We start from the raw sequence: 12,178 nt of genomic DNA, 5'->3' as shown, positions 1-12,178 counted from the left end.
TTCCAATGTTCCTGTAAATTTAAATAAACAATACTTAGTAAAATATATAAATATGATAAGTTACGAATTCAAAGATAATACCTGCATGGTTTCTTTTCTTGTAGTACCACTGTTGAATAGAGGCTCGAAAAAACTCCATTAACATAGTAATGGGTAATTTCCGGGAATGACGACTTAGAGCGTTGATTGATTCTTCACTATTAGACGTCATGAAACCATATCTTGCTCCAAGTTGATGTACTCTTGACCATCTTTCAAACCCGACATCTTCTAGTGTTTGAGCACACTGAGGCAAAACACGTCTTAAACAATTTATATGCTTATTGAAATCCACTTCCCGATAAGCTTTTACAGCCTTCCAGTATGTCCATTTGTGCTTTTTTATACCAGCAGACCTTGATTTTAGATTTCTATACAAATGAACACCACAAAGTCCATGAAAAGCATCTGGGAAACACCTTCTAACAGCGTTGTCAATTGAGTTTGCCCTATCGGATATGATTGTCAGATTGCTAATAGGACCTATGCAATCCCTAAGATGCCCCATAAACCATGTCCATGAATCAGAGGTTTCAGATTTGCCAACCCCGTAAGCTATTGGCAATATCCCATTGTTAGCATCCATGGCTACTGCTAGTAAGTTTACTCCAAGGTATCGACCTTTCAAATGTGCTCCGTCAACTATAATAACTGGGCGCATGCAAGTAATAAACGAACGAATCTACAAAATAATATACACAAGAAATATAATCATTTAAATGTGAAATGCATGTAACTAACAAAAATGAGTCAACAATATTATATTGATTTACTAACCGTAGCACCAATGGCGATAAACAGCAACTCAAAGCGTCCATCTCTATCTGTTTTGATATGAGTTACCGACCCAGGATTTTTCAGCTTTAAATTGTGACAATAAGCGGCAGTTGGGCAAACGATGCTTCTGGCGACCCCCTCAACAATTCCAAGGCATAACATTTGGCTCTCCAAGCTTGAGAATATGATATACTAATCTTGAACCGAGCATTCATGTCAGTCATAATTTCATGTCCCCGATATACCCTGCCATTCAAAAACATTAACTCAGCCAGAAAACCACCCAACACCTTTTTGTTTGCCTGTCTATGGTGAGGAAAAACTTGGGTTCTTGAACATGTATGTTTATCAATAAAAGTCCTAACTTGAAACATTTCGCAATCTTTTATTCTCTTTGCAATCATACGCCACATACAGTTTTTGCCAATCATACACCTTGTTTCGAAACGATCTTTGCTTGATTTGTTAACTTTTAGTTGATAGCCATCTTCCACACATTTCGTATACAAAGCTATCTTCAAGTCTTCCTTTGTATCAAAACAATCATCTTTCTTGATACGAATAACTTTTGTGTAACAATCAACTGCTTTCTTTACCAACTCTTCTTCCGGTATCTGAAGTAATTCTGGCATATTCCAGTTATACGCCCGTGGCATTTTCTTTTCTTCGGGGATTTTTTCTTCTTCTTTTTCTTCTTCTTTTTCTTCTTCAGGATTATATGAATTACAGAATGGATGTTCAACATGTTCATTCACAGTCGTAACTTCCTCCTCATTATCATCAACAATACATTCTTCGGCAACGGCTGTTTCATCATCAAAATTCGGGTATTGACCAATATCAAAATCATTACACGCAGGGTCTGTTTCTTCTTCTGAAACATCATCAAAATCCGTGTATTGACCAATATCAAAGTCCGGATATTGACCAAGACCAAATTTCGAATACTGACTAGTACTCACAATTTTTTCTGTTGGCTCATCATCGTCTAACTGGTCAATACGAAAACCGGAATTTGGTGCTGAAAGTTGATTGGGATTTGGATTAGAGAAAGGTTGTGGGTTTTGAGAAAAACTTAGTTGATTACTACCCGCTACTGACCCAACAATACTACTTCTAGGTTCAACAACATACAATGTAACATCATATTGTGAAACACTAATGTAAGCAATGAATCGTTCAACATCTTCATTGTCGGTTAACAAATAAACTTTACCATTCTCTGATAAGATAGCCTAAATCCACTTAGGGGCTCTAAATTCAATTTATTTGAAACACGTAGCATTAGAGTTTCATAAGTTAACTTTTGTAAAGACAATTTTAGTTGAAGATTCATGGGTAAAGGCATATATTGTAAAACACCATGAACATTATCCCATGACCCTCCAAAACACAAATCTATCCAAACATGATCAACATTAGATGATTTCATGGTTGTAAATTAATTTACTAAACAGACGAGCTGCGAAACTAAAACCTGTTGCCGGATTGGGAAGGATGTCGTTGGATATAGGAACGGATGTTGCCGGAGAGAGTGATAGATGGAGATGGAATGAGTTGCGATTTAGGGATTTAGTTTATGATTTCAGTGTTATATACCCAAAATTTCAGTGTTGTGATTTACAGATTCTCGTTGCGATTTACGGATTATCGTTGCGATTTACAGATTCTCGTTGCGATTTACGGATTATCGTTGCGATTTACAGATTCTCGTTGCGATTTACGGATTATCGTTGCGATTTACGGATACGCGTTGCGATATACGGATACGCATTACGATTTACGGATACGCGTTGCGATATACGGATACACGTTGCGATTTACGGATACGCGTTGCGATTTATGTGTTCGCGTTGCGATTTTCATATTCGCGTTGCGATTTTGGAAAATCGCAATGCGAATTTGTACTATCGCATTGCGATTTTCAAGAATCGCGTTGCGATTTTGGAAACTGATTTGCGATTCTGGGGATCGCGTTGCGATTTTTATTTCGCGTTGCGATTTTGTTGGTCATTTTGGCAAATCCAAAAAAAATTGGTTAAAATCGTATATTATAACTTTTTTTTGGTCACTGAGGCGATTTTCTCTTTTTTATAATTGTCTTAGATGATTATAAGATATTATATGATTAAAAAAATTTCGTCTATTGCTGAATGAAATAGATTATTTTATTTATTTATTTTTATAATCGAATGAAGTACACTGATGTGTTAAAATTAGGGATGATTTTAGTTTGACCTAATTCCATAAGATTACATATTTTCTTTTAAAAGTTTAGGTTTCTAATTAGGTTTGACTTAGGGAGAACTTGTTTCGTTCAGACATGAAAAACTATATTATTACATTATTATATTTAATCACCTCAAAAATTATTATCAAACTTATTAAGGTAAACAATTATTATATTATTAACAAAATCAATTAGATTAGACTATAATTAAAATTAATTAAATCCAGGTTAATTACTATTTTAGTCGGCCAAAATTATATATATACCAAAGTTATTCCACGCGTTTACTTTGATTTTTATAAAGTTTAATTAAATAAATATTTAATTTATTTTTACAATTCTACTATATTTTTTTATCATAACAATTCTTATAAATATTAAATTTATGATATATGTTATAGAGTAAATATGAATTTTTAAAGAAATTATTTTTTATTATGTTTGATTTAAAATTTAAATCAATTTATAAATAATTATATAATTAATTACTTTAAACACAATATTGATTAAAAATAATTAATCTAGGCTGTATTACATATATTAACGTCAAAAACATGAAAGTAAGGAAAATGGACATGAAAATGGAAGAGAATTGCAATGTACTGCGCACGAGTCAACAATGCCGTACTGGTTCAGAACACGAAGCAATCGTCCACCAGGGAGGAAAATTGAGAAAGAAACCGGAGGATTAATTAAATACTGTATTGTATTGCATGTTGTGCGTGCGAGTCAACAATGCCATGCCTCCTCCTCCTCCTTCTTCTTCGATGTTTCCTTTGAAATCATAACCACCATGGCTGCTGGCTGGCTGGCTGCTTTAAGTGGTCCGACGATTCAAAACCAAAATCCGGCAATCCCAACAAAGCCCCGCGTTTTTCTGTTTATTATTAATAATAAAGTCCAAAAAGACTTATCTCCCTCTTTCTATTTTTTATACCATTATAAAGTTCGTACTTGGATATAATCAATGTTTGAGACTTTCCACTTTCTTGTATTTTTTATAGGATACCAAACACCCTAGACCTGGTAAACCATTTCACAAAATCATTTCAATTTGATTTGTTCAATTCTTGATGTCTATTGGAATGCAGAAGTGTTAGTTGAATACGAGTATATTCATTGAATCAAGAGTGAATACAAGCAGTACACTTACAGGCTTATTTATACACGTGCTAACAGCCTAATCAATGGCTAACAACCTTCTAACAGTTTCTGGTTTACCAGCTAACCGCATGCTAATAACTAACTGCATGCTAACAACTAATTGCATGCATACGAGCATACATATACCTCTAATATACCCCCTGCATCTTCGCCTTCCTTCCTTCATCGCATCACAACACAAACTTTGTCTCGAAATTCTTCAAATGCGTCTTTTGACAATGGCTTAGTGAGGCCATCAACCACTTGGTGAGCAACAGGTATATAATTGACACAAATATGTCCAACAACCACCTTTTCCCTTACAAAATGCACATCTAATTCAACATGCTTGGATTGCGCATGATATATTGGATTGGCGCTCATGGCCACCGCACTGGTGTTATCACACCATATCACCGACTTTCCTTGTTGTTGAACACCAAGATCGGCTAGCAATGTGCTAATCCATGTGACCTCAGCTGTAGCATCAACAACGCTTTTATATTCTACTTCCATGGTTGATCTGGACACCGATCGTTGCTTCTTCGAGCTCCAAGCAACTAAACTTTTGCCATACAGATACGATCGTCCAGATTGGCACCCCAGTCGGCATCCACAAATGCAGAAACCACCATTCTGTTGTCAGTTGGTGAGAATAGTAATCCATAGTCTACCGTACCTGCCAGATACCTAAGGATCCTCTTTAATGCTGGAAGATGTGTCGTCCGGGGTGCATGCATAAACTGAGCCACTTTGCCTACACTTAGAGACAAGTCAGGTCGAGTGTGGCAAAGGTAGAGTAATGACCCAACAATACTCCTATATTCACTTGCATCTTCTAACATTTCTCCTTCTTCACGTGACAGATTGCAAGTCAAGGTCATAGGAGTGGGGCAAATGACAGCAGGTTTCATACCAACCTTGTCTAACAATTTTATGGCAAATTTCTTCTGGCTGAGGACAAGTGACTTACTGTTCCTTAGCACTTCAATCCCAAGAAAATAACTTAATGCTCCCAGGTCCTTGAGAGAAAATTTCCTCTGTAGCATGTCAACTACCAACTTAATTCTATTCGGGGACCCTCCCGTGATTAGTATGTCATCCACATACACTACTAGGTAATCTCGACCACTGTTGTTGTCTTGAAAGAATAAGGATGGATCAGCTCGTGATACCTGAAAGCCCAATTCCAGTAAGGCTTCCTTCAGCTTGGAGTGCCAATTTCGAGGTGCTTGCTTTAAGCCATACAAGGCCTTCTGTAACTTGCACACCAAGGGAGAGCCATCCTCTTCCCATTGCTCGAAGCCTGGTGGATGTTCCATGAACACGTCCTCCTTGAGATCGCCATTAAGAAAAGCATTATTTATATCTACATGTCTTAGTTCCCACGCATTAGAAACTGCCAAAGTAAGAACTACATTTATAGTGGAAAATCGAACTACTGGACTGAAGGTTTCACAGAAGTCGTGCCTAGGTACTTGAGTGAATCCTTTGGCCATTAACCGGGCTTTGTATCGATGAACGGAGCCATCAGGGTTGCGTTTAACCTTAAACAACCACTTATAGCTGACTGCAGTCCTTCTAGGTGGAAGCTTAACAAGAGACCATGTCTTATTATTTTGCAAAGCTTCAACTTCTGCTTGAACTGCATACTTCCAATCTGGATATTGCATTGCCTCCTGAACACTTGTGGGAATAACATCATCAAAGTGACTAGAGAATGCTTTCGGCTTAAAAATTCCGCATTTACTCCTTGTTAGCATGGGATGGATATTTTGCACATTTTACATCTGTCGTGGTTCAGTGTGGTCGTTAAGTTCCTGTGATACTTCTTACGTAAAGCCACCGATGTCACCACGTGCTTCCAGGTCTCCAGCAGTGCCTGAATCATCAGTATTTACCTCCTCACAGTTCAATTGTTCTAAGTGATGACCAAGTTGCTCCGAATACTGGCTATTATGACCACTGTTGCTAGACTGCTGGTTAGTACTGCTTCCCACATGTTGACCAGGGTTGTTTCCCATATGTTGGTCGTGGTTGTTTCCCACATGTGAATTAGGCTGCCCTTGTATACTGCTGCCTCCCTCATACGTCTGTGATTCACCCCGTATGGACCCATGTAGGCTTTGACTGCTGTCCCCCTGCATGATAACAAGTTGTTTAGTATTAGAGACAATTTCGAGTTCCTGAGAATAGTATAAGTCTTTGTCAGGAGAACCCGAGTCATTGCCACTTTCTGTAAAGGGAAAGTACCACTCATTAAACACCACGTGTCTTGATACATAAATTCGCCCATCCCGAGCTAAGCACTGAAACCCTTGGTGTCGTGGGCTGACACCCAAGTATGTGCAAAGTTGCGATCTAAAATCCAGTTTATGTCTCTGAAATGGTTGAAGATGTGGGAAGCAAAGACATCCAAAGACTTTAAAAGCTTTATAGTCTGGTTGTTTTCCATGTAACTTCTCAAAAGGTGAGATTCCTTGTAGAACCTTTGTGGGCAGCTTGTTGATGAGGCCAACTGCAGTGGTAACGGCGTAAGACCAGAATTTGACAGGCATTGAAGCTTGAGACAAAAGAACCAGTGCCAATTCAACTAAATGGCGATGCCTTTTCTCAACCTTACAGTTTTATTTAGATGTATGAGGGCATGTTAACCTATGAACAATGCCAGCTTTGGCCAAAGTGTCAGTGAAGGATCGAAACTCACCACCCCAGTCACTTTGGACTGCTTTGATGGTCGCTCCAAATTGTGTGTGCACCATTTTATGGAAGAGTTGAAAAACTACAACAGCTTGTGATTTTGAGCGAAGCAAGTACAACCATGTGTATCGGGTGAAAGCATCAACAAATGATATGTAGTATCGAAAACCGTTTGAAGCTACATGAGGAGGCCCCCACAAGTCAGTGTAAATAAGCTGAAACAGAGAACTATATTCAGTATTGGAATGAACAAAGGGTAGTTTATGACTCTTGCCTACATGACAGGCAGAGCATTCTTTATTAACATCAAGAGAAATCTTTACATCAACTAGCTTTGCTATTTTATTCAAGGTATCAAGGGAGGGATGACCCAACCGCCTATGCCATAGCTCATCATCTGGTAATGATTTCAAAGCTACATTTACTTCTCCCTTTACTGTTGTACACATCTTCTCAAATGAGTATAGACCATCTTCTTCTTTGCCACTCAACAGAACTTGACCAGTTGCTTCATCACGCACATAGCACGTTTTGGCATGAAATTCAATAAAGATACTATTGTCCCTATCAAGCTTAGAGACCGAGAGAAGATTTATGGTTATTTGTGGAACAAGTAGCAAATCATTTAAGAATAACACACGAGTAGCAGAAGACACAACAACTTTACCAACCTTATCAATTTCTAATGCTACTCCATTACCTACAGTAACCATACCTGGTCCAAGAAATTTAGCTTGATGAGTCATATTGGATGCATCTGGGGTTACATGGTGTGTGGCCCCCCGAGTTCACCACCCACCGATCAGCAGCTGTTGTGACTACATTAGCTTGTGGTTGCATACTAGAAGAAAAGTACCCAAACACCCTTTCGAGCAGCATTCACAGGTCAGATTATTCTTTCCAGATGCATAACGCGAGTTTCTTAGCCCTTCTTTGGTTGAGTCAGAATTCTCAGTGGTTACACAGGTAAAGTCTTCATCATAACGGTGCCAACACCGATCAACTAAATGGCCAATTTTTCCACAAAGTTGGCATTGCAACTTGGTTCACCCACGTCCCCTGCCATGACTTCTCACAGCTGGTCCATTCGAAGATCGATTTGGCCTGAAATCTGGATCATTCGAAGAGTTGAAGTGCCCACGATCTACATTGCCCTGAGTTAAGTTGACACTAACGGGTAGCAAGTCAAATTGGTCATCAAATCCCGCCAACTGAGATTCAGCATCCATTAGCATGGTGTAAATGCTATCTAGTGATAGCGTTTCTTTCATGGTGGTTTAATAGCCATAAATGGCTGATCTTCGCGTGGCAGCCCTTTCAAGATCGCCACAATGTGTTCAACGTGGGAGATGGCACTCCTACAGGAACCAAGAGCGTCACATACCTCTTTCACTCGTGTAAGGTAAGTGCGCATGCTATCACCACCTTTCTTCAGCGAGCGTAGCTTGTAATGAAGATTCATTAATGTTGTTGTAGATCTGTTTGCAAAGAATTGCAATATTGTATGCCAAACTGCTATGGTAGTTTCTGCTCCCACGAACTGAGGAAGAAGGTGTGGGCTAATGGTCGAGAGCAGCCAAGAAGCAACAACATTGTCCTGTGTAGCAAATTCTTCAAAGCTTTCATTGGCACGTTCCTCGCCATCCTCGCCACGCACAGTTTCTGGTGGAGGCAGCAGGGCTCCAGTTAGTAACCGTTTAAGGCGGTGACTCCTGATTGTTAACAGGATATGTTGTTTCCACAATAGGAAATTGGTCTCATCAAGGATGATATTCACCTTCTTGTTTGAGAAATTCTTCGCACATCCAGGCTGAAGATCCATTGCAAGATCAAGTTATCAAGATTGTCGAGAGCAGCGAAAATAAATTCTTGAAAGATTACCCAGAACCGACGGCGATTGATACCTTATTGGAATGCTGAAGTGTTAGTTGAATACGAGTATATTCATTGAAACAAGAGTGAATACAAGCAGTGCACTTACAGGCTTATTTATACACGTGCTAACAACCTAATCAATGGCTAACAACCTTCTAACAGTTTCTGGTTTACCAGCTAACTGCATGCTAACAACTAACTGCATCCTAACAACTAATTGCATGCATACGAGCATACATATACCTCTAATAATGTCATACTTAGCTTTCTTTTGGTTTCTGTTTTTTGTGTGCCAAACTTTCACCTACTGAATTTGAGGTCCAAGGATTTGTTTGTATTTTTTTCTGGTTGCATAGACGATTGGCTTTTAGATGGTAATCGATACCTGGGGCTGATTCTTTTCGTGAGGTATAGTTGTTCAAGTTTTCATTTTCTTTCTCTTTTTCTCTGATGAAAGTTCCAGTTTTGATTTTTTATTTATAATATTTCCCTGAAAATTGTAGAGGAAAATGATGGGAGTTTTGTTTACATTAGGAAGATCAAACCTTTATGACTTATGAGTTTATTGGTTTTGGATATAGATGTGAAAACTACTGGTTGTAGTATTTTGAAGGAGATTCAACTGTAAGAGTAGATGGGTAATACTTGTGTAGGTCCAAACGTTTCAAAAAATGGGTTTTTCCAATCGGTTTTCGCCGCAATGTGGCCGTACCAATCACCGGATGGCTCGGTTTCTCATACGAATGGGGAAACCGAGGGTGAGATAGCAGCTAAAGAACCTGAATCACCATTACCAGTTCAAAACAATCCTCCGGAACAAATGACAATACCAATCGATACAAAACCGGAAACTAAATCCGCAAAATCGACTAAACACAAGTCCCCTCGTATGAAGAGGGTGTCCAGTGCAGGGCACAGGACTGAGTCAGTGTTACAAACAAGGACTGGAAATCTCAAGGAATATTACAGCCTGGGGAGAAAATTGGGACAGGGCCAATTTGGGACAACGTTCCTTTGCGTGAAGAAGTCTACCGGAAAAGAGTATGCCTGCAAATCGACTGAGAAGAGAAAGTTGTTAACCGATGAGGATGTGAGAAGAGATTCAAATAATGCTTGGCTGGGCATCCGAATGTTATATTAATAAAAGGGGCTTATGAGGATGTAGTGGCTGTTCACGTTGTTATGGAATTATGCGCTGGCGGAGAGCTTTTCGATAGAATTATTCAGCGCGGACACTACACTGAACGAAAGGCAGCTGCACTTACGAGGATTATAGTCGGGGTTGTGGAAGCCTGCCATTCTTTGGGAGTTATGCATAGAGACCTTAAACCTGAGAATTTCCTTTTTGTCAACCAGCAGGAGGATGCACTTCTCAAAACAATTGATTTTGGATTATCCATATTCTTTAAGCCAGGTATAGACTGATTGATCTTATTCTCTTTCAGTTACCCGAAAATGGTAATGCTACCGTTTTTTTCTGTTAGGTACGACGTTGATATTCAGGCTTTTACTCCTCCTTTGATCTTTTCACCTGTATTTACTGATATCATATTGTTATCCTAGAAGATTTACACTTTTACTTTGTAATCCTCTTCCATGTAGGTGAAAAGTTTACAGACGTGGTAGGGAGCCCATACTATGTTGCCCCGGAAGTTTTACAAAAGCATTATGGTCCCGAAGCAGACGTCTGAAGTGCGGGAGTAATTCTTTACATACTCTTAAGTGGAGTTCCTCCTTTTTGGGATGGTAAGAAAGTTGCAGATGCATAAGATTTTTCCGTTTTGATCAATCAAGACCGAGTAGAATCCTAATTTAGCCAAGTGCAAGTGTTTAAGCTGCCCTTTTGGTTTACACCATCATGAGCATGTTTTGATCCTCACACTTTTCTCCCTTCTTTCCCCATTACCTAGAAGAAGAGCAAGGTATATTTGACCAGGTCTTGCATGGTGACCTTGATTTTGAGTCGGACCCTTGGCCTAGCATCTCTGAAAGCGCAAAAGATTTGGTGAGGAGAATGCTAGTTCGAGATCCCAAGAAATGGTTTACTGCACGTGCCGTTTTGTGTAAGTCACATCCATTTATTCCAGCATTTCTATTTATCATGATTATATTTTCTTCTTATGCTACATGAATCCTACTGCTGGAAAGTGGGTACGTCCCATATTGTCGGCATGGTCGTAAACCCCTTTTCTTTCATTTGGTGCTCGGGCTTGGGATTCTGCAGTTTTAAATCATTTTCCTTATGCAGGCCACCCTTGGATACATATTTGATGGTACTGCTCCTGACAAGCCTCTTGATTCTGCAGTTTTAAGTCGTTTAAAGCATTTTTCTGCAATGAATTAGCTCAAGAAAATGGCCCTTCGAGTAAGTCTCGTGAGTCGTGACATGCTAAACGTGATATACGGCAAAAAGGGGGTTCGGAGAGAGTGGGGATGGAGGGATGGGAAAGGGAAAGGATTGTGTAACTTGTTTACCAAGATTTTGCAGTTAGGATTTTCTTGCTATGTTGATGAGCTGTATTTTTCTTCTTTTCTCTTGCAGGTGATTGCAGAGAGCCTCTCCGAAGAAGAAATAGGTGGCCTCAAAAAAATGTTCAAGATGATAGACACGGACAACAGCGGTCAGATCACCTTCGAAGAACTTAAAGCGGGATTGAAAAGGGTTGGAGCTAATATTAAGGAGGATTCGGAAATTTATGATCTTATGCAAGCAGTTAGTATGAGATCCGATTTGGAATATAATGTATTGAGATGAAGTACTCTAAGGGTTTCTCCTTTTCTACCAACTGCTAGTCAGTTAGTACAAAGAGTTACGTGGACTTAGGGTGATTCTTCTTAAACCACAGGCTGAAGTTGATAACAGCGGCACGATCGATTATGGGGAATTTGTAGCTGCAACGCTGCACCTAAACAAAATCGAAAGAGAATGTTCGACAGTGGTTTGATAAGGACGGCAGTGGTTATATTACTCTGGACGAACTCCAGCAAGCTTGCGAGGAGTTTGGCATAAAGGATGTTCGACTTGAAGAAATGATCCGTGAAGTCGATCAAGATAATGTAAGTGATGAGTCTTCGTCCTCGTTGCAATATAAAATTGTCTAATTCTTAATAGAAAACCTTGAATGAATCCGTATTCTACTGATCATATACAGGATGGACGCATAGATTACAACGAGTTTGTGGCGATGATGCAGAAAGGACATGTTGCCGGTGCCGGTAAGAAAGGCCTACGAAATGATTTTAGCTTCGGATTCAGAGAAGCATTGAAACTTTAGCATAGGCATCTCATCATGTTCTTGGTGTTATTTATTTATTTTCCTTTCTCAGTAATTGTATAGTAGGAAGTAGCAATGCGATGCTGATTGCCACTTGTACATTTTCTGCAATCTTTTTGTGTAATCAGAAGGAATTTGG

At 39.2% G+C, this 12,178-nt stretch overlaps 1 pseudogene; it reads left to right on the top strand.

Annotated features, from left to right (window-relative positions):
* The first annotated feature begins 9,222 nt into the window (after positions 1-9,222).
* LOC120113844 lies at positions 9,223-12,087 on the top strand (annotated as a pseudogene).
* The last annotated feature ends 91 nt before the right edge of the window (positions 12,088-12,178 follow it).

Source organism: Hibiscus syriacus, unplaced genomic scaffold, assembly GCF_006381635.1.
Source record: "Hibiscus syriacus cultivar Baekdansim isolate YM2019G1 unplaced genomic scaffold, ASM638163v2 tig00110213_pilon, whole genome shotgun sequence".
NCBI classification, from domain to species: Eukaryota; Viridiplantae; Streptophyta; class Magnoliopsida; order Malvales; family Malvaceae; genus Hibiscus; species Hibiscus syriacus.
Note: the sequence above shows the minus strand (reverse complement) of the source record. Positions and strands in the feature narration are given on the sequence as shown.